Raw genomic sequence first — 21929 nt, forward strand, 5'->3', positions numbered from 1 at the left:
GGAAGGAAGGAAGGAAGGAAGGAAGGAAGGAAGGAAGGAAGGAAGGAAGGAAGGAAGGAAGGAAGGAAGGAAGGAAGGAAGGAAGGATTTACTAACCACTTAGCATAAACCAGGCACTGGTGTTGTGGTAAGCCTGGAGATGCAAATCTAAGTGGGACTTCCCTGCCTTCAGGAAGCTCCCATTCTGACAGGGGGAGACAACACAAACACATAAAGGGGAGCTGAAAAGGAGGCCATGTAGCCCATGTGGCAGCAAGTTTAGGGATAACCAGGAAGTACATGTATTGAAGGCTTGGTTCCAGGTAAGATAAGTTGAAAGCATACCTGTAAGAGAACAGGCTGGTTCTTAGCCATGGAGGCCAAGGAAGTTATCAATAAGAAGACAGTCCCTATGTACTCCAAAATATTTACAGCAGCACATTTTGCAATAATGAAGAACTGGAAACAAAGTCGATGCCCATCAACTGGGGGATGGCTAGACAAATTGTGGTACATGAATGTAATGGAATGTTAGCATGCTATAAGAAATAAAGTGTAATGAATACAGAGCCAAATGGAAAGATCTATATAAATTGATGCAGAGTGGAGGAAGGAAACCCGTAACAAATATAAACATTAACTACAACAACATAAATGGAAAGAACAACGGTACACCAAAAAAAAAGATATCGAAAGAAATTGTAATAAAATTTCAATATCAAGCAGGATTCAAATGAAAAGACAAAAGAGGACCTCCCCACCCCACCAATTTACCCCTTTGTGGATGTGGGAAGTCCACAGGTGTTACTCATTGCACATGTTTTCAGATTTTTTCAGTGTATTGATCAGTCATACTGACTTTTTTTGTTTCTAAAAAATAATATATGTTATGTGGGATGACTTTCTGGGAGAGGGAAGGAGAGGGATACTCAGGATAGCTATGGTGAGGTGAGACAGAAGATGTCAATAAAACTTATTTTTAAAAAAGAGGAAGAAGTCTATTCTGATATCCTGAAAATGGCTTCTCTGCAGCTTTCGTCCATGATTCCGAGTTCTGCTCTCTAAAGCCAAGCAAAGCCAATTTAACATCTTTTCCACACAATAGATCAGATGAGATAACACATGTAAAATGCTTTACAAACCTTAAAAGTCTCCGAAAGTGCTAGCTACTAGCTATCACTAAGACAGCTCTTTAATACTTGGAGATGGATATAATATCCCCCATTGTCTTCTCTTCCCCAGTTTCTTAACCAACTATAGTCAGCAAAGGGTTCCTGGAGCAGGTGGGGCTAGCATCAGACCTTGAAGAGATGAGGAAGATTGGAGAGCACCGTGGCATGAGCTAAAATGCATAGATGGTGTTGAGCTTGGACTATTTGTGGGATAGGAAGAAGCTTGGCCTGGTGGGAACATGCATGTTGAGATGCAAGAGAGAATGTGAATAAATAAGGTGTGTATCATCACTGCCTCCTCCAGGGATGGCTTCAGGTCCTAAAGGCCTCCGTCAGATCAGCTGAGATGCCCCCTACTCTACTCCCTCCCACCTATAGAGATATCAAATGACAGCAGATTTGAGGGGAAGAGATCAGAGAGCAACAAAATGGGGAGATCATGTATGTGTGGCCAACTAAAGGTCTTTTAAGTCCTACTTTAATGAAATGGAGGGTGAATAATTAGCACATTCAATATTGGTAGATAAATGGGCTGCTAAGCCCTTGAAAATAATATGCTCTCCTGGGAGGTGAAGAGGGAGGGACACTGGATAAAACTATGGTGATGAGAGAGAGACAGACAGAGATAAATCAATAAAAACATTTTTAGAGGTTAAACATTATCCCCACATTACCCCAAACCCCTAATGAGTTCTTAGAACCAAGAATTCAGAGATGGAAAGGACTTTTAGAGATTACCTAGTCCAACTTGTGGTCACAGATGAGGAAACTGAGGCAAGATTGCATAGCTAGTAAGTGGCAAGGCTGAGTTTTGAATTAAAGTCTTCAGATTCTGAATTTGATGCTCTTTCCCCATATGAAGAGGCAGCATAAGTTAGTGGAGTAGGTGTTCGGATAAGAGCCTGGAAGACCTCAGTTCAAATCCCACCTCAAACATTTGCTAGCTGTGTGAAAATAAGCAAGTTACTTAACTTCTCAAAACCTCTGTTTTCCCATCTGTAAAATGGGGGTGATGATCCCTATAGTGCCTTCCTCACAGTGTGGACTCAGTGAGATAATGCACATGAAACCCTTTGCAAATCTTAAAGCACTATATAAATGTTTGTTATTGTTGCTGTTGTTGTTATGAGATTTAGCGATAAGTGAGCAGCCTCCTCAGCAGAGCTAATTCCACAAGGGTGCCAGTCCAGAAGTGCTAGAAATAGCTTCTTCCATTCAATCTGTCCAGTGTGACACCAGCTGAGGAGAGGACAGCAACGATGTGGCAGCCAGGCAGCGTGACGGAGCCTCAGGCCAGAGCTGTCCCCTTCCACCAGCAGCACATAGGGAGCATTAGGGATTCTGACATTGATGAGCTGGGCTCCTGCCTGCCAGGGACTCCAGCCTTCTTCCCTGACTCTCTGCCTCTTCCTTGGGCCCCCACCCCCAACACACACACAGAGTTAGGATACAAACAGTTATCCCTTCCACGTCACAACTTTCCCCATCATGGTTTCAATACATCATGGGTCAGCATAAGAAATTAAATGGGAATATGGGGAGAGTTTTGAGGAAGCCACAGACAACACGCAAAGGCCAACAACCACAGAGCCTACGACCTAACCCAAATTTTACCATAAGGTAAATGCCCCATAAAAGAAAAAAAAATTCAGACTTCTTGTCTGGTATGAAGGGAGGGCCAAAAAAATTTACATGGAATGCCAGGCCACTAACCCCATCCCACCCCCACCCCACGTGGAAGGGATAACTGTATTAAGCACTTACTACCCACAATGCTTTGCTTTAAGTGCTGGGGTTACAAAGAAAGGTAAAAACACTGTCCCTGCCCTCAAGGAGCTTACTTTCTAATACATACACACACACACACACACACACACACACACACACACAGCCTTGCCAAGGTTATAAGAGGTTATAGATAGGTTATAAGCTTATAGCAGTTTGGAGGTGAATGAATTGGGAGATTCCAGAAAGCTGAGCAAGAATATAACCAGGTGATTCCTAGAGCAGTATCTGACCTTCAAGAGCTTCAGTGCCCCACTGGGCACATACCTGAAGAGGCAGGTAGAGTACAAAAAAGAACAGCCATTCTGGAGTAAAAGGACCTGAGTTTGAATCCTGATTTTTGCTACTGTGTGTCCTTGAACAATAGCTCACCTCCCTAAGTATCAGTTTTCTTATCTGTAAAATGGGAGTGGAGTGGGAGAAGGGTAGACTAGTGAGCTGACTTCTAAGACACCTTCCAAACTCTAAATCTTATGATCTCAGTTATCTACTTCAATCCCTTTCCACCCACTGTTTAGAGAGCAAGCCTGCTAATGTTGATTTACAGAAAGGTCTTCTGACTGTAAGTTCAATGACCTTTCCAACATCCAATGAGGCAGGAAAGTTCCAAGGCAGTGGGCTTTTCTCTTCAGAAAACTCCTACCTGGAGATCATCCCTCTAATGGTGTGTCTACTTCCTCAAAGGCAGCCAGATGCTTTGGAGTGATCAAGGAAGGTCGGAAGGAGAGAAGGGTCTGATGTGAAGGACTTCACAGAATTTCAGAGGTCATCTTGTTCATTCTGTGCCTTTCTTGGATTGCCCTCTTCAAAACCCCTGACAAGTAGTCAATCCAAATGGGTTACCTTCCAAAGCAACAAATCCCCTGTTGGGGGCAGGTCTAAGTGTTGCTTAGTTTCTCCTTGTACTGAAATTAAATCTCTCTCTGTACTGCTCCCCACTGCTTCTAGCTCTACCCTCTGGGACCCAAATGAAACAAGTCTCATTCTTTTTCCACATGACAACCCTTCAAATATTTGAAGACAGCAGTCATGTCCCTATGTGAAGAAACATACCTCCCCGTCCCCTGGCAAGTTGTCAGACTCATCTAGCACCCTGTCAAACCAGGAGGCTTGAGGGCCAGCAGAATGGCTTCACTACAGCGAGGAGAACAGAAATGAGCAGGAACTCCTCCCAGGCTAGACAGCATCGAGTAGTGGGGTGGGCCCTAGATCTGGGATCACAGCCTGGCTAGAGATCCGGACTTAGAGTCAGAAGACCAGGATTCTAGTCCAGCATCTGATACTTGTAAGCTCTATGGCCCTGTCTATTTACTTAAATTGTCAGCCCCAGTTTCCTTGCTCATCTATTTTTAAAAAAAGCCTAGGAAACCATGAACTTGCGTTATGTACAATATTTAAGCGTGTATTAAATTTACCAAGCGAAATTGTTCTTTGTTGGTGTACAAACTCTGAGTTGGTGTTTGTTTCTCCCCTAACCCCTTGAGGCAGATCTTGCTGAAAACATTCCTGAGAAGGTATTTGTACTCCCGAGCAAAACTCGGGTCCTGCTCTGGGGGCCCTGAGCAAACAGCCCGATAACCTGCCCTCCCCTGGCCCCCTGGGCCGCTTCACTTGGAGCTCCAGGCTCAACCTTTAGAGATTACCTTTCTACAGGTGTGTTGTTAGAAAGCAATTAACACACAGGACCTCATCTGATCCTCACAACTCCCCTCCCCCAGGCAAAACAGTGTGTGAAAGGCTGTCATATGTGGAAGAATAATTGGACATCTGCTTAGCCCCAGAGAGAAGAAGAAAGAACAATGGGTAGAAAGGCAGATTTCAATTGTGTAGAAGAGGAAACCTTCCTAATAATTCAAACAATCCAGAGTGGAGTGGGATGTCTTAAAAGATAGTGAGTTGCCCATCACTGAGGCTAGGTGGTGCTATAGTGCATAGAGCACTGAGCCTGGAGTCAGGAAGACTTGTTCAAACAGTAAGTCACTTAACCTTGTTTGCCTCAATTCCTCATCTGTAAAATGGGCTAGAAAAGGAAATGTCGAAACATCCCAGTGTCTTTGCTAAGAAAACCCCAAATGGGGTCATGAAGGGTTGGACACAACTGAAGACAACTGGACAACAACAAGATGTGACAAGCCCCTCAAAGAGCTAGCATTCTAACTGGGGAGACAACACAAATAAGACAGTGGTGGCCAAGGTCTGAAAAGTTACGGGGGGGGGGGGGGGGGGCGCTGAGGGGGCGCAGTGGGGATTGACCAGAGTTCAAATCTGGCCTCAGACACATGACACTTACTATCTGTGTGACCCTGGGCAAGTCACTTAACCCCATTGCCTAGGCAAAAAAAAAAAAAAAAAATACAAAGAAAAGTTACAGGGATAGTCAGTGGCTCCATAGGAAAGTAGATTGGCATGCCCCATCCAGAAACAATGGCAAAGCGTATTTCATCGAGTCTGAATTTCTTCTTTGATCTTCCCCAGGGCAGGAGTTGCTCAGGAAATAATTTCTGATGTTGGAGGTGCCAAGTGAGGTGGTGGTGGAGGTGGCCAGAGGAGAGACAGTGAAGTGAAGATTGCCTGGCGTTGTTCTAAAAGTCACCAGTCAGGAAAGCAGCATTCGGGGTGGAAGTGCCTCTAAAGCATGCAGGAGAGGAGGTGACCAGAGCTGAGGAGGCAATGCTGCCTAACTATAGGGGAAGGTATCAACTGATCTCTGGGGAGATAGCCTCAGTGCCCTGGGGTTCTCAGATACCCTTGGTACCACAATGGCTACCAAAGTATGGGTACCCTCATCATCTACATGTTACTGGAGGTCCAGGATGTGGAGGGGAAGAGGAAAGGGAAGGGGGAGGGGAAAGAGAGGGAAAAGGGAGGGAGACAGGAAGGGGAAAGAGAGAGAGGAAGGTGAAAGAGAGAGAGGAAGGGGAGAGCAAGGGAGGAAGAGGGAGGGCTAGGGGAAGGAAAGAAAGAGGAAGGGGAGGGAGAGGGAAAAGGGAGGGAGAGGGGAAGGGGGAGGGGAAAGAGAGGGAAAAGGGAGGGAGACAGGAAGGAGAGGGATAGGGGAAGGAGGGAGGAGAAAGGAAGAGAGAGAGATGGGGAAGGGGAAGGAGAGAGAAAGGAGAGGGAAAGGGTTAAATCTCTACTTCTCTGATAACCAAGTCATATTCCCCTAGGGCTGGTCTGCAGAACCCGTGCTCCACTGGCTGCCTTGCTTGACAAGGAAATAGTAAAGTTGCCTGAAAGACTTCTTCCCTTGGAGAAAGCTCTCTGACCCAAGGTATTCCAGCCTCAGTCTTCTGGAAGGTGCTGGCTGGCCTTGCCCAATGAGACAAATTGCCATCTGCTGCATAGATAGGAAATGTGTTATCTTATGCCTTCTGTGTGTATATGAGGAGAGAGACAGATCGAGAGAACAGGCAAATAGAGCTAGGAGAAGAGTTCAGAAGGGAGGGGAAAGGAGTGGAAAGCAGAAATGGGGGGTGGGGTTGACAAAGAGGAGAGAGGAAAATAAGGGGAAATAAAATGGAAACACCGAAGGGGCTGGGGAAGCTGAGGCGGGGAGGGGAGGGGGCAGGGCAGGAAGAGGCCAGGCCGCTCTTGGAGATGTTTGATGTCTCCGAGTCTCTCGGGCCCCTCCTTAACGTTCAGGGCCCACTGTCAGAAGACAAATGGGTTGTTTTCGAAGGGCCCGTTCTGGCTGTTGGCTCCGCTAATGTGCAGCATCTCGTCATCCCGGTGCCGTTGTTACCCCACAGCTGAATCCCGGTGAGTAATAGATTGGCCTCGTGGAAGGCTTCTTCCCTTCTCTGAACTCTAACTAAATTCCGACAGTATGGGGCTGGCCCACCAGCACTCTTCCTCCACCTAGCGGATCAGAGAAAAAGCCCAGAGTGGCTGCCCTCAGAGTCTGCGAGGAAATGGAAGACTTGACAAGATGGACATGAGCCAGTTCCGTTCCAACCAATTTATTAATGAGCATTTATTGAGCACCTATTGCATAGGTGCCAGGCTCTGTGCTCAGCACTTGGGATACAGAAACAAAAATTAAATAATAAATCAAGAGACTTAGATTTTACTGGAACAACCTGTACACAGATAAATAAATAAAAATGAAATCTAAACCAATAAATACAGTGTAATAGGGAGGGAGGGAGGGGTTGGGGAGGAAAAGAAAGGGAAGGTTGCTAACAAGTATGGAATCCTAGAAGGACTTGAGTAAGAAGGAACACTTAGACAAGTGCCGAAGGGAGTTATAGGTCTGAAAAGGCAAAAGCCAGGAGGAAATTTATTCCGGGCATGCAATTGAGAAAAGGAGTGTGAAAAGACCTGGCAGTCAGAGATGGGAACATCACATCACAGTCACAGTAGTCAGCCCTTTTGTCTAGAATGGAGAACGAGTGGTCAAGAGTAATTTCCAACCAGTCTAGAAATATCTGTTGGAGCGCGATTGTGACAGACTTTAAATAGCAGAGGACTTTTGTATTTCATTTTAGAGGCAAGCAGGAGCTAGTGAAGCTTCCAGAGCAGGGGAGTGATATGGTCAGAGCTGTGCATTCATAGATGATGTGTTAGAAAGGTGAGAAAACAGAGAGAGACCAAATGGGAGCCTATAATCGAGACAAGAGGTGATAAGAGCCTAAATTATCATGGTGATTGTGGAGGTAGAAGTGAGGAAAAGAAGACTACAGTCTGTGGCTTACAGGCTGATATCTTCAAGCCATGTACCCTTTGAGGTAGCTACTACAGGTGTTCTATCACCATTTTTACCAATGAGGAAACCAGGGCTCAGAGAAGCTCCTTGAATTGCCCATGGTCACCCAGACAGTAAGTGTTGGAGATGGGATCTGAACTCAAGCAGGACACACCACTACTTCGAATCATATGGTCTCAATACACCTTTCCAACTGTGTTATGTGTCTCTCCCCTTCGCTTACCCGACTCTAACCAAATTAATCTTTTTCTTATTCTTCCCACACTGCCTTCTATCTCCCAACTCCTTGCTTTTGCCCTGGACATTCCCGGACACCCTAGACAACTTGGCATGCTCTCCCTCCTCATGTTTACCTACAAAATCCCCAACTTCCTTCAAGTAAGAGATTCTGTAGTCTCTTCAAAACTCAGACCAATCATTATTTCATATTTCACTAAAAATATTTGAGGCCAATCATCACAAGCTCCCTCTTCTCCCCTCCTTCTCATCTCGTATCCCCCAGATGCCTTCTGCTACTATCTCTTCCTTCACCCCTGATTCACATAATGAAGTGTTTCTCCTCTCTGCCAAGGCAAACCCTGTAACATGTACATGTTACCCAATTACATCCCACTTTCTCCAGCAGATTTCCCCTTCTTATCAACCCCATTCTCTCACTTGTTTCCAATCTCTCCCTGTCTACTGCCAGCTTCCCTACTACCCATAAGCATATCCATGTCTCTGCCATCTTCAAAAAACCCTCACTTGATCTATCTATCCCTGCTACCTATCATCCTATAACTCATCTCTTCTCCCTTTCATGACAAAACCCTTCAAGAAAGTTGTCTACAAATGGTGCCTCCATTTCCTTACCATTCCAACTTTGTTATTTAAACAAAAATGTTATTTCCAAGGTTACCAATGACCTCTACATGGCCAAATCCAAAGACCTTTTCTCAATTCTCATCCCTCTTGACCTCTCTGCAGCCTTAGACACTGTCAATCATCCCCCTTCTTAAAGCTCTCTTTTCTCCAGGTTTCCATGACACTACTGAATTCTGGTTCTTCTCCTATTTGTCTAATCACTCCTCAGTCTCCTTTGCTGAATCTTTATCTAGGACATGGTTATAGTGGGCTAGATAATGGTAGTTTTCCTCAAGATTCTGTCCTAGGGCCATTTCCATTCTTCCTCTGTACCATTTTGCTTGATGATCTCATCGGCTCTCATGATTCAATTATCATCTCTGCCAATGTCCTATCTGTTTTAACTTCACCACATCTCTCCTCTGTCACTGCCATTACATTGGTGCAAGCCCTCATCACCTCACACCTAGACTGTTTCAATAGCCTGCTGGTTGGTCTCCCTGTCACAAACATCTTCCCACTCCAGTACATCCTCCATTCACCTGTCAAATCAATCTTGCCAAATCACGGGTTTAACCATGTCACCCCTCTATTCAACCAACTCCAGGAGTTCCTTATCACCTTCAGGATCAAATAGAAAATCATCTGTTGGGCCCTCAAACCTTTTTGTAACCTGTCCCTTCCTACATTTCCAGTCTTCTTACACCTTCCTCCCCGATCCAGTGACCCTGACCACCTTGCTGTTCCTCAAACAAGACCTTCCATCTGGTGACTCCATGAATTTTCACTGGTTCCCTGCTATGCCTGGAATTATCTCCCTTCTCATCTCCACCTCCAAGCTTCACTTGCTTCCTTCAAGTAAGTCCCAGTTAGAATCATACCTTCTACAAGAAGCATTTCTTGATCCCCCCCATTGCTAACTCCTTCCTTAAGAATCCCCATTTTATTCTGTATATATCTTGTTTGTACGTAGTTGTTTGCAGGGTGTCTCCCCCATTTAATTGTAAGCTCAAGAGCAGGGACTGTCTTTTGATTTTCTTTATATTTCCAGCATTTAGCACAGTGCCTGGAACTTAGTAGGCATTTTAAAAATGCTTCTTGACTTGATTTGACAAGCATTTAATAGGTGAGGAAAGTAAAGGTCAAAAGGGCCAAACGACTTGCCCTAGGTCATTGGTTAATAACAGATCCAGAATTAGAACAAGCCTAGGGTTGAGATCCATCTGGGACCAGAGAATCATTTCATTTTATTTGGTTTCTGAACAACATAAGAGAAAAGACTAGACTGACCTTTTGGTGAGATGTGTTCTAACCCATGACTATGACCCCATTAGCACCATGCATTGGCCACTGAGTTCACCAGTCCCATTAATTAGACACATTTATTGAGAATCTACAGTGTCCTGGGAGCTATAAAGAAGCTACAAGAGCTAAATTTTTTACTTCTAGAAACTCTCTCCACTCACAGACAAGATGGGATTATCTTTAGAAATCAAACTCTCACATTATGCAAATGTTCTGCCTTTTCCCAGCCATTTCAGTGCAGTGAAATGAGTGCTAGACCTCAAATCAGGAAGACCTGAGTACAAGTATGCTATGTCAGCCTGGGCAAGTCACTTAACCTCTGTCTGCCTCAGTTTCCTCAACTGTAAAATGGAGATCATATCATCTATCCCCCAAACAGGGTTATTGTGAGGTTTAAAATGCTATCTGTTGTTGCTGTTAATGATGATGATGATGATGTTGTTGTCGTCATTGTTGTTATTTCGGGGAAAATAACCAAGGTGATAGAAATCTATCAAGTCATCAGTGTGGACATCCTAGAGGACTTTGAAGGGAGAGTGAGAAGAAGAATGTTTGGCAGATGTAATAAAGGGGATTGTTTCAGAGAGATAGCTTGGAGTAAAGAATTGCATATTAGACACAAAGTCAAGAACATCTGGGTTCAGATCCCATGTCTGACACTCTCTGAACTCATGAATAAATTGCTCACCCTCTCTGAGCTTCCATTCTCTCATATTTAATCTGGGGATAATAATACCTTTAGGCTCTAGGTAATGCAGTGATTACAGCACTAGACAAAGATTCAGGAAGAGCTGAGTTCAAATCCTACCTCAGACACTTGCTACTATTTAAGCTTCGGCAGGTCACTTGATTTTCTTGTGCCTCAGTTTCCTCGCATGCAAAATGAGGATAAAAATAATACCTACTAACAAAGAATCAAGTGAGGCAACTTATAATATATCATTTTATAAACCTTAAAGTGCTATATAAATGCTAGTTATAATTATCATTATTATTACTATTACCACCTCATAGGGTGGTTGTGAAGTGCAAATGAGAGATCATTGTGTAAAAGGGCTTTGCAAAGTATAAAGTGTTAAGTAAATGTCAGTTACTATTACTGAGTCCAAGAGAAATCCTGCATTCATTTATTTAACATTTTCTGTGTGTACAGCACAAAGCTGGGAAAAAATAGCTACAGGTGGGTTTGAAAATAGCAGCATTCATGGAGAGAGGAGGGACTCCTTCCCACCCTCATGCTCTGCTCATGTCTCACCTCCTCTTGGAAGCCCTCCTGAGGCTACCTCTCTTTCTTACCTCTTCCTCCAGCACTAGCTGCCTGAACCACAGTCTGGCCGGCCTAATTATTCCACCTGTGTGCATCTTGTCTCCCCAAGGAGATTGTCAGACCCTGAAGATGGGGAAGAGAATTATGTCATCTCTTCACTACCCACCAGAAACTGCTGCCAGGCTGTCTGGGTCAAAGTGAGTATGTGGCAGTGCAGATGTAAAAATGAAAGTGTGTGTTTGGGTATGGCTGGCTAAGTGAAATGGAGTGGGGGTCAGAGTGCATGGGTCAGCATTTGTCAGTGTGCGTATGCAAAGGAGGCTATGTGAGAGTTGGGGTGGATCCCCTCTCATGGCCATCAGACCCTCATCACCTCTTGTCTGAACTATTGCAATAACCTCTTAATAGGTCTCCCCTTATGCATATAGGGTCTCTAATCCAGTCTTCAGACAGCTGCCAAATTCATATTCCTAAAGCCCAGATCTGATGGCCATTTCCCTTCTCAAGAAGTTGCAATGGCTCCCTCTTACCTCTAGGATACTGCCCCCCCCCATCACAATCTAGCTCCAACTTCTCTTTCTAGACTGATTTCACATTCTTCTTTATCATGTCAATCATCTATAACCCAACCAAACTGATCAACTTGCTCCTGGACATCCCATCTCCTATGTCCACAGCTGCACATGGGCGGTCCACAATGAAGTCTCTCTCTTGGAATCTCTAGTTCCCTTTTGGAAATGAGCTCAGCAACCACCTCCACCCAGAGACTCTGATCACTTCTCCTTCTCAGCATTTTTTTCCTTCCCAAAATGACTTTGTATTTACTGTTGCTGCCCCCGATAGAACGCAAGCTACTTGAAGGCAGGGATTATTTCATTTCTGTGTAAGAAGGATCTTACACACACACATACACACAAACACACACACACACATATGCATGCACACGTATGTGTGTGCACACACACAGACACTTATGCACACTAACCCCAATTAATATAACTAACCAGATGCTATAGGCCTTGATATCTTTATCAGGCAGGAATGACACCCATTTCCAGATTAAAGATACAAGATACCTCTTTGAATCAAGCAAGCAAGCAAAGCCATAAACCAGGCAAAGAAGAAATTCTTAATCAGTCTGGAAGGAGTGAAATGTTTCAGGCTGTTGGGGGAAAATGAGATGACTATGCAGGAAGTCTACTGAGATTATCTGAAGAGAATCAATTTGAGAGCTCACTGGTTCAATTCCATGTGCTAATAGCAAGCCAGCCTAGTGCTAGAGAAATTCCAGCCAAGCCCTTGAGAGAGAATTACTTTGGAGGAGGGTGGCTACATGGCACAGTGGATACAGCACCAGATGTGGAGTCATCTTCATGAGTTCAAATCCAGTCTCAGACGTTTACTAGCTGTGTGACCCTGGGCAAGTCACTTAACCCTGTTTGCCTCAGTTTCCTCACCTGTAAAATGAGCTGGAGAAGGAAATGGCAAACCACTCTTTGTCAATCTTTGCCAAGAAAACCTCAAATGGGGTCATGAAGTGAAAAACATGACTGAAACAACTAAACAGGAGGAGGAAGGAGGGAATCTCTATTTCCTCCTCACCTTCTCTCCCCACTTCAGCCAAAGGAAAACCATGACCTTCAAAGGATCAGCAGATCTGGACTTTTCACCTTGCTACTGTGCCAAGGGAGAATTTCCTGAGGACTCCACAAAGGGGAAGAGAAGACTACCAATCATCAGCAGCCATGAATTTGTCCTTTGACCACATGAGCTAAGTTTGAGCCAGTTTTCCCCTAGATTCTGTATTTATTGATGGTAGATTATGTCTCAGTCTTTTGGAGGAAGGTACTTTGGTCCTCAGTTTAATTTCTCAGTATATACCCCACTGTAAAAGCTAATTGATGCTAAATGGTTCATTAGTATTGAGGAGATATTAACTGGTTAATTGATATTGGAGCATGTTGGAAAGGAACTCATGAGCAATAGTATTGAAAACCAAACTCAATCCCTCAGTTTTACCCCTAAAACCTCAAAAGTTTTAGTAGTCATTACATTCTAGGGGTTCAACCTGCTAATAATATTTATTATTTTTACTATGTGCCAGACACTGTGCTAAGCCTTTTACAATTATCATTTCATTTGTCCTCATAACAACCCTGGGAGGTAGGTGCTGTTATTATCCCCCTTTTGCAGATGAAGAAACTAAAGCAAATGGGGATGAAGTGACTTGTCTAGGGCCACATAGCTAGTAAGTGTCTGAGGCTGGATTTGAACTCAGGCCCTCCTGACCCCTGTCCAGCAATCTATTCACTTCACTACCTGGCTGCAAAAAGAAATTAAGGGGTTTTTTTTTGTTTTTTTGTAGGCAATTGGGGTCAAGTGACTTGCCCAGGGTCACGCAGCTAGTAAGTGACATGTGTCTAAGACTAGATTTGAACTCAGATCTTTCTGACTCCAAGGTCAGAGCTCTATCCGCTGTGCTACCTAGCTGCACTGAAAAAGGAAATTAGGAAAAAACTCCAAAGGGAATGCTGCATCTGCCACCATATCACTAGCCCAGGGCCTGGCACATGATAGATACCATGTAAATATTTGTTGATGACATATTTTGTATTCGCTTATCTGTATTCTAATTGTATCCCCCAGTAGGGGTATGTAGGTGTGCAAATGGAGAGGTGGTAGGAGTGTGTGCATGTGATTATTTGGGCGGGGGGGGGGGGGGCAACGCCTCTTTGTGTGCATTAGCTAATTGCCTAACTCCCAGGATGCGCTGAAAGAGGCCTCTCCTTGCTTCCGGAGACCCAAGAGGTCATATCCCTAAACCTCTGAATTAGAGGTCCCTAGTCACCTATAAATTACTCTACAACCAGCACCATTACACAGTTAAGTTTTCATTTCCTTTTCCCATTTAATTGGAGAAGTATTTGAGCAGAGAAAGCAGAGCAAAGAGGAAAAGGTCACTGTCGACTAGTTCATAAAAGTGTATGGAGAACAGCTAGGTGGTGTAGTAGATAGAGTACAGGGCCTGAAATCGGGAAGCTTCATATCCCTGAGTTCAAATCTGACCTCAGACTGAGTAGCTGTGTGACCCTGGGTGATTCACTTAACCCTGCTTGCCTCGGTTTCCTCATCTGTAAAAGGAACTGGAAAAGGAAATGGCAAACCACTCTAGTATCTTTGCCAAGAAAACCCCAAATGGGGTCACAGAGAGTCAGATATGACTGAAATGAATGAACAACAACAACAATATAATGGAAACAGCACTTACTTTAAAGGTCCTAGATTTGAAAACTAGATTTACTCCTTACTAGAGTTTGACCTTGGCTAGCTCCATCCACCTCTTAGTTTCTGTTGTCTCATTCGTAAATCATTATAGTAGACAATGTTTACGTAGTAATTTAAATTTGCCTTTGTACATATTATCATTTTTTTTTTAGGCAATTGGGATTAAGTGACTTGCCCAGGGTCACACAGCTAGTAAGTGTCAAGTGTTTGATCTGAAACCGGATATGAACTCAGGTCCTCCTGACTTCAGGGCAGGTGCTCTACCCACCATGACACCTAGCTGCCCCTGCACATATTACCTAATTTGATTATCAGAACAACCCTGAATGGTATGGTCTATTATTATTATATCCACTTCATACATAATTGAACTGAGACTCAGAGAGGATAAGTAATTTGTCTAGGGTTATAGAACTGGAAAATTTAAGAAGTGGGGTTTGAATTCAAGTCTTCCTAATGCCAAGTCCAACAGAAAGTCTTTGAGCTGAAAAGGGACATAAAAAAAACACAATTTCTTCATGAACTGATCAGGGAATGAATTTGAAGGCCTCAAAGAAAGGAATCTGAGTTAACAGTATTTGGTCCCCAAAGCTCAAAGCTCCTTATTCCACCTCATCTTCCTCTCAGTTATATAAGTACCAGACTAACCTCATTTTCATTTTTGACAGTATCATTAGACTGGCAAATTAGGAGAACTGTTGTAGATGAAGTTTACCTAGATTCCAGCAAAGCTTTCAGCAAAATCTCTTATAATATCCTTGTTAAAAAAATCATTTATTTTACATGCATTTATGATCTGTCCCTCCAAAATGAACTAAAATGAAAAGAAAAGGAGAAAACAATACCCTCATTATAAACATGCATAGTCCAGTAAGACAAATTCCCATGCCTGAGAGAGAGAGAGAGAGGCAAATGGATAGATGGATAGATAGACAGATAGATAGATAGATAGATAGATAGATAGATAGATAGATAGATAGATAGATAGATAGATAGATAGGCAGGCAGATAGGTGAATAGATACCTCTCTGGCAGGAGGTAGATGGCATATTTCAATCTTCAGGCTTTTGGATTTGCAGTTTATCACTGCATTGATCAGAATGCTAAAGTCTTTCAAGGCTGTTTTTCTCTACAATGTTGTTATCATTTTATAAATTGTTCTAGTTCATCTCATAGAGTTCTGAACCAACAATATTGCATTTCAGTTACATACCATCATTTATGGATCTATTTCTAAATTGATAGGTACCCCCTTATTTTCCAGTTTGGGGCTGCTCTAAATGTTTTCATATATAGGAATCCATTTCCTCTTTCTCCATTCTTTTTGGGGTATGTACGCAGTAGCAATATTTTATATCATCCTTGTGGACAAAAATGGAAATATGTGGCACTAAATGATGGAAGAGTTAGGTAGAAGTGGTCTAGTAACAGTACCAAAAAATGAGTCATTGATGGGGCACTGCTCATTTGGAAGGGGATCTCCAATGGAAAGTCCCAGGGATCTGAGCTTGGCCCAATTTTACTCACTATTTTTATCAGTGACTTGGAGAAAGACATAGATGGCAGGCATGCCTACCCAATTTGCTGATGATGCATAGTTGGAAGTATAACAAACATGTTAGATGACAAAGTCGAGCTTCAAAACTGTCTTGACAGGCTAGAACACTGGGCTGAAATCATATTAAATTCAATGGAAATGAAAGTTACAGTTTAAACTTGAACAAAGAAAAGTCAACCTCACCTGCATGAGAGAGGGAAGGGCATCTAGACAACAGCACAGCTGAGAAAGATCTGAGGTTTTGCATGCAATGGCTACTGCAAAAGCTAAAGAGACCTTGGGATTCATTCGCAGTAGTTCACAGTCATATATTCTAGTAATTACTTACATTCAAGATATTTGATGACATGCTCATCATGTTTTCAGATGACACAAAGTTGGGGAGGGTTGTCAGCTTACACAGCACCTTCCTCCCAATGACCCAGGGAGATTGTGATCTTGCTATCCAGCCCATTTCACAAATGAAGAAATCAAGGCTCCCAAAGGTTGAATGATTCACTTAAGATACAAATAAAATATCAAACCCTGGTCTTTTGACTCTGAGGGGTCTTCTTTTAAACAATCCCATTGCCTACAGTCCCAGGGCTAGGAAACTGTCAGAACTGGGAGCACAGCCCAGGTTCTGCCTCTCCAAGGTCAAGGTCCTTCCCACTAGACCAGGCTGAGGTCCAGGGAAAGAGGCCTGTTCTTGAACATGGCCTCAGGGATCTCCATCAGAAGGTCTGGCCTCTAGTGAGGTCTGCCTGTCTGATTACTATAAAGCCCCACAAACCTAAGAGTGATTTCTCAAGTTGGACCAGCAGTGGGAGGTGGAGGTGGGACCCTAAAGATGCCATGGGATTAGGGAGAGGGGCTGGTGTGGGTCAGTGGGGTGAGGACAGGCAGGGATGCTATGCCAGATGGAACTAGAGAGGTACATGATAAGCAGGGTCACTTGCATGACAATCTCCACCTTGTTAATATCCTACCCTTCAGAAAATTTAAAAAAAAAAAGGAAAAGCAAATTATATTTTAAGAACAAAAAGCAGGACAGCACCAGGGAAGACCTGGAGCATTAAGCAGCCCAAATAAGACTGCCCCAGTACTGGGACTTATGGCCCCAAACCAATGAGGACAAGTTACAGAGCCTGAATGTGCTAAGGCATAATCAGAACCTGCAAGGTTGAAACCCAGAAAACCAAGGGTAAAACAAAATGAAATCCTCCTCAAAAGAAAGCAAGGAAAACATTCCTCCGATAAGTCAGGCAGGTCATAAGCCAGGAGGCACAAGACCTGAATTTGAATCTTGTCTCAGACACTTAATGAGTGTGTGATCCTGGGCAAGTCATTAAACTTGTCTCAGCCTCAGTTGCCTCATCTGGAAAATAGGGATAGTAATAGCACCTACCCTCACAGGGTTGTTGTGAGGATCAAATGAGATCATAATTGTGAAACACTTTATAAACCTTAAAACACTTATCTAAATGCTAGCTGTATTTTTCTTGTTATGTTGTTGTTCAGTGGTTTCAGTCGTATCCGACGCTTCATGACCCCACTTGGGGTTTTCTTGGCAGAGATACTGGAGTGATTTGCCATTTCCTTCTCCAGACCATTTTACAGATGAGGAAACTGAGGCAAATAGGGTTAAGTGACTTGCTCAGGGTCACACATCTACTAAGTGTCTGAGGCCTCAAGAATAAGTCTTCTTGACGTCAGGCCTGGCACTCTATCCACTGTGCCACCTAGTCTCCTGTTGTTATATTAGTGTCCCTATTAATTCAGGGAGCTTAATATACTAGATGCCCTGCCCTGAATCCTGCTTTTCTGACTGCTGGGTATCTCCACCTAAATGACATCCTAAAACCTCATACTTCATCTTTCCCCCTGAGTCCACCCCTCCTCCCAGCTTCCCCACTTTAGTCAATACCACTACCATCCTCTCCATAACCCATTGAAATTTATGGGTTATCTTTGCCTCATCCCTCTCCTAAATCTTCAATATCCATTAAGTTACTAAGCCCTCTCTTTCTCTCTCTCTCAATATATACATACACACAAATATATATATGCTATATATATATATATGTATATGTGTATTGCATGAGCATATATGTGTATATGTATATATGTGTGTGTATATTATATATATATATATATATATATATATATATATATAAATAATCTACCATCTCTTCCCCACTCACACTGCCTCTACCCTAGTTCAGTCCTCCATGTTCTATTACCTCCTAGACCAGAGGTGGGGAACCTTCAGCCTCGAGCTTCTGTGACCCAGACAATTGTAAAAACCTCTTAAATGACCTCTTTTCCCATCTCTGCCTCTCTCTAATCCATTCTTCATACTACTACCAAGATGATCTTCCTATGACACAAGTCTGACCACGTCACTCTCTGGCTCAAAAGTCTTTGGTGAATCCCTACTACTTATAACATAAACTATACTTTTCTTAGCCTGGAATTTAAGGCTTTCCTCTATCTGGTGTTCAGCTTCTTTCTCTGTTCTATCTTGTAATATTCTGTCTTCTGTACTCTAATAAACTAACTTCTATTTATGGAACACTTCAATATTCACAAAGCATAATTCTCACAATGACCTGGAAAGGTAGGCAGTATAAGCATGGTTATCCCTACTTTATAGATAAGGAAACCAAGGCTCAGAAAGGTCCAGCAACTTGTCTATAGTCACATAACTAGCCTATAATTAGTAAATGACAGAGCAGGGATTCAAACCTGGTTTTTCTGCCTCCAAATCCTGTGTTCTTCCCACCACACTATATTGTCTTTCTAAAATCTTGCCAAATTGAACGATTCACTATCCCCTGACCATCTCGCCCTTTCCGTAATTTGTACGTCTACCATCTTTGAAAGGAACTCCATGGTACTCTGACTTTGGAGCTAGAGGACCTGGGTTCTAATTTTGTCCCTGACCTTGGGAAAATGACCTCTCCCTTCACCTCTCTGGGCCTCAGTTTCCTCATCTATAAAATGATGGGGTTGGGCCTGGTGACTTCTGAGATCTCTTCTGGCTATACGTTATCTTTTCCTTCTTTCATAGCCCAACTCAGTTCCCTTCTCCTCTGTGAAACCTCCCCACTTCATCCCAGGTGAATGGGTCCATTCTCTCCTCAAATCTTTCATAGAACTTTGTCTGGATCATTCTTCCACCTGTGCCACCTTATATCATATTTATATAAATGGCATCTCCTTCCATTGAATTATAAGCTCTTAGATTGGGCAAAATCTTATGTCATCTTTGTATCTCTAGCACTTAGCTCATTTCCTTGCAAATGGTAGGAGCTTAAATTGATTTTAATTGAAATTAATTGAAATAAATGAAATTAGATGGAAAGGAGGGAAAGGAGTAGGGAGAAATAAACATTCAAAAGACAGTGGTATTGAATCTCTTTTTAACCCCAACAATGTAAAAACTAGAGGAGACAAGAAATACAAAAGACCCACAGGAAGACTTAGACAATCTTAGTGTCAGGGCTAGAATCCCCTCTTCAGTCCCCCATCTATTTTGCTTGGATTAAACCTGTGATCTCACTAGTTTAGAGAATTGTCAGTGAGACAGCCCTGTCTACCAATACAGATTGGTACCTGCTCTGGAACCTATAGTCTAAGAGAAATGCTTGGAGACACAAAAAGGTTAAATGACTTGCACAGGATCACAAAGACAAGTGTCAGAAGCAAGGCTTGAACTCAGATTTTCCTGTCTCCAAGGTTACCCCTCTACCCCTTAGACCACACTGTCTCTTTCTTTACTTCTTGCCATCTCTAAGAATAAGGTGTCTTTGGGAATAGACCTCAAAGTACGTAATTAACCAACTGCATATCCGAGTTGTTCATCTCCAAACAGACACTTGGGCAGCTAGGTGGCACAGTGGATACAGTGTCAGGCATGGAGTCAGGAAGACTCATCTGCATGAGTTCAAATCCAGCTTCAGACAGGTGTACTAGCTATGTGACCCTGGGTGAGTCACTTAATCCTGTTTGCCTCAGTTTCATCATCTGTAAAATGAGCTGGAGAAGGAAATGATAAATGACTCCAGTATCTTTGCCAAGAAAACACCAAAAGAGGTCACTGAGAGTTGAACTTGATTGAGGGACACTTAATTCTGAGCACCTCTTTGAGCCAATAGGCAATGGTAGATACCAAACTCTTCAAACCTAGATCTAGGCCCTGTATTCTGAACGTGGTTGATTTCTCAAGTACTTCCAGGCCTCTGTCCACATGCCATGATTTGAGAAGGGCATTGAAGGTTATCTCCCAAAAATATTTTCCTTGTCTGCTGTCCCCAGGGCCTAGACTGTCCCCCATGAGAGCGCCATTCCTTCAGAAGCTCGAAGTCCTTCTGTCAAATGCAAATTTCTAGATTGGGTAAAATACGGAACTGTTACCAATAACTCATATGAATGAGATTCCCACTTGAGCACGAATCAGCTCTTCAGGTTCTTTCTTCCTGAAGTCCAGCTGGGAACAAGACCAAGGAAGAGGGAGCCTGTGATGGGAAGATGCACACAAGAGAGGTGGGAAGGATTCACCATCTTCACACTCTGGCTAGAAGCCAGCCCACTCCTAACCCTGGCTGATCCTGCTAGCCACAGAGGAAGAGGAGATTTCCAGGTCGCAGATGACCTCAGAGACCATCTAGTCCAAAACTCTCATTTTACAGGCGAGAAAAATGAGGCCCCAAGACATGAAGAGATTCAGCTAAGGTGATCACATAGGAGTAGATGGGCAAAGCTGGAATTCAAACCCAGGACCTCTGAGTTCAAATCCAGTGTTCTTGTCACCATACCCCTACTCAAGAGCAGCTATTGGTGCAGTAGATAGGGCACTGGGCCTGGAGTCAGGAAGACCTGAGTTCAAACCCAACCTCAGGCACCAGCTGTGTGACCCTGGGCAAGTCACTTAACGCTGTCTGTCTCCAGTTTCCTCATCTGTAAAATGAGGATAATAATTGTACCTACTTTTCAGGGTTGGTGTAAGGATCAAATGAGATAATATTTGCAAGGGCTGTAGCACAGTGTTTCTTTCTTTATCAAATAGCATACACAGGCTTTAAATGAGTCGCTTCTCTTGGCCTTGATCTTCTAGATATAAAATGGGGATAATAATTCCCAATGCCAATGAAATCACAGGTCTGGTCTTTATCTCTCTCAGTTCTAACTCACAGGGGTATTTCAAGGATCCAGAGAAACAAAGGTTGGGAAAAGACTGAAAGGCATAAAGAATTAATCAAATTAAAGAATTGAGAAGGAACACCAAGAAAAACAAAAGGTCGGAGAGGGGCAGGCAGGAAGAAAACAATGGCTGGCGGGGGGGGGGGGGGGGGGGGGGGGGGAAGGAGGGGCGAGCCCTTTGGTGGAGACGTCTGGGTCCCCAGTGCTAGAAATTACATGCTTCATGGCAGTCTCTAATAAGATCTGATATACAAGACAGTAATGGAGCTCCAGTGGCCAACAGACTTCCGAACCAACATTAATCACACTTCAAATAAATAATTAAAACATTTCTTTTTAGACTCAGCCCTAGTAGTTAATTAGCACAACTCTAGACCTGCCGCTGGATGGAGATTTCTCCCCTCTTGTTTATAATTGGTGGGAAAAGAGCCTCCCAAAATATCTGGCCCTCATGCTGGGCAGGATGGCTGCTCAAAGTGGGACGGAGCAGAGTGGAAGAGGATAAGAGAGGGGAGACCCTCCATCTTCATCTTCCTTGCTCAGAGTCCAGGAGAGAGGAGAGAAACTATCCTGAGGAGGTGGGAGCTTGGGGAGCAGCGGGTTTACAAGGGGAAGGACTGGGTTGGCTGGCTGCTCATGTTCTAGAGGGGTATGAGGAGGGAGACAGGAGCCGGCCTAGCCCATGCCATGGACAGGCACCCTGCAAATCCTCCAGATACCTAGCTGGCTCCAACGAAGGATGAATGGCCAGGGAGGGTGCCCTCCTAGGGCTGGGATGAGGGGATGAAGGAGAAAAGAACATGAGAAGGTGAAATGGAGTGAAGATATAACTGTTTCAAGACAAAG

Source organism: Vombatus ursinus, unplaced genomic scaffold (genome assembly GCF_900497805.2).
Source record: "Vombatus ursinus unplaced genomic scaffold, bare-nosed wombat genome assembly UNPS02012811.1, whole genome shotgun sequence".
Lineage (NCBI taxonomy): Eukaryota > Metazoa > Chordata > Mammalia > Diprotodontia > Vombatidae > Vombatus > Vombatus ursinus.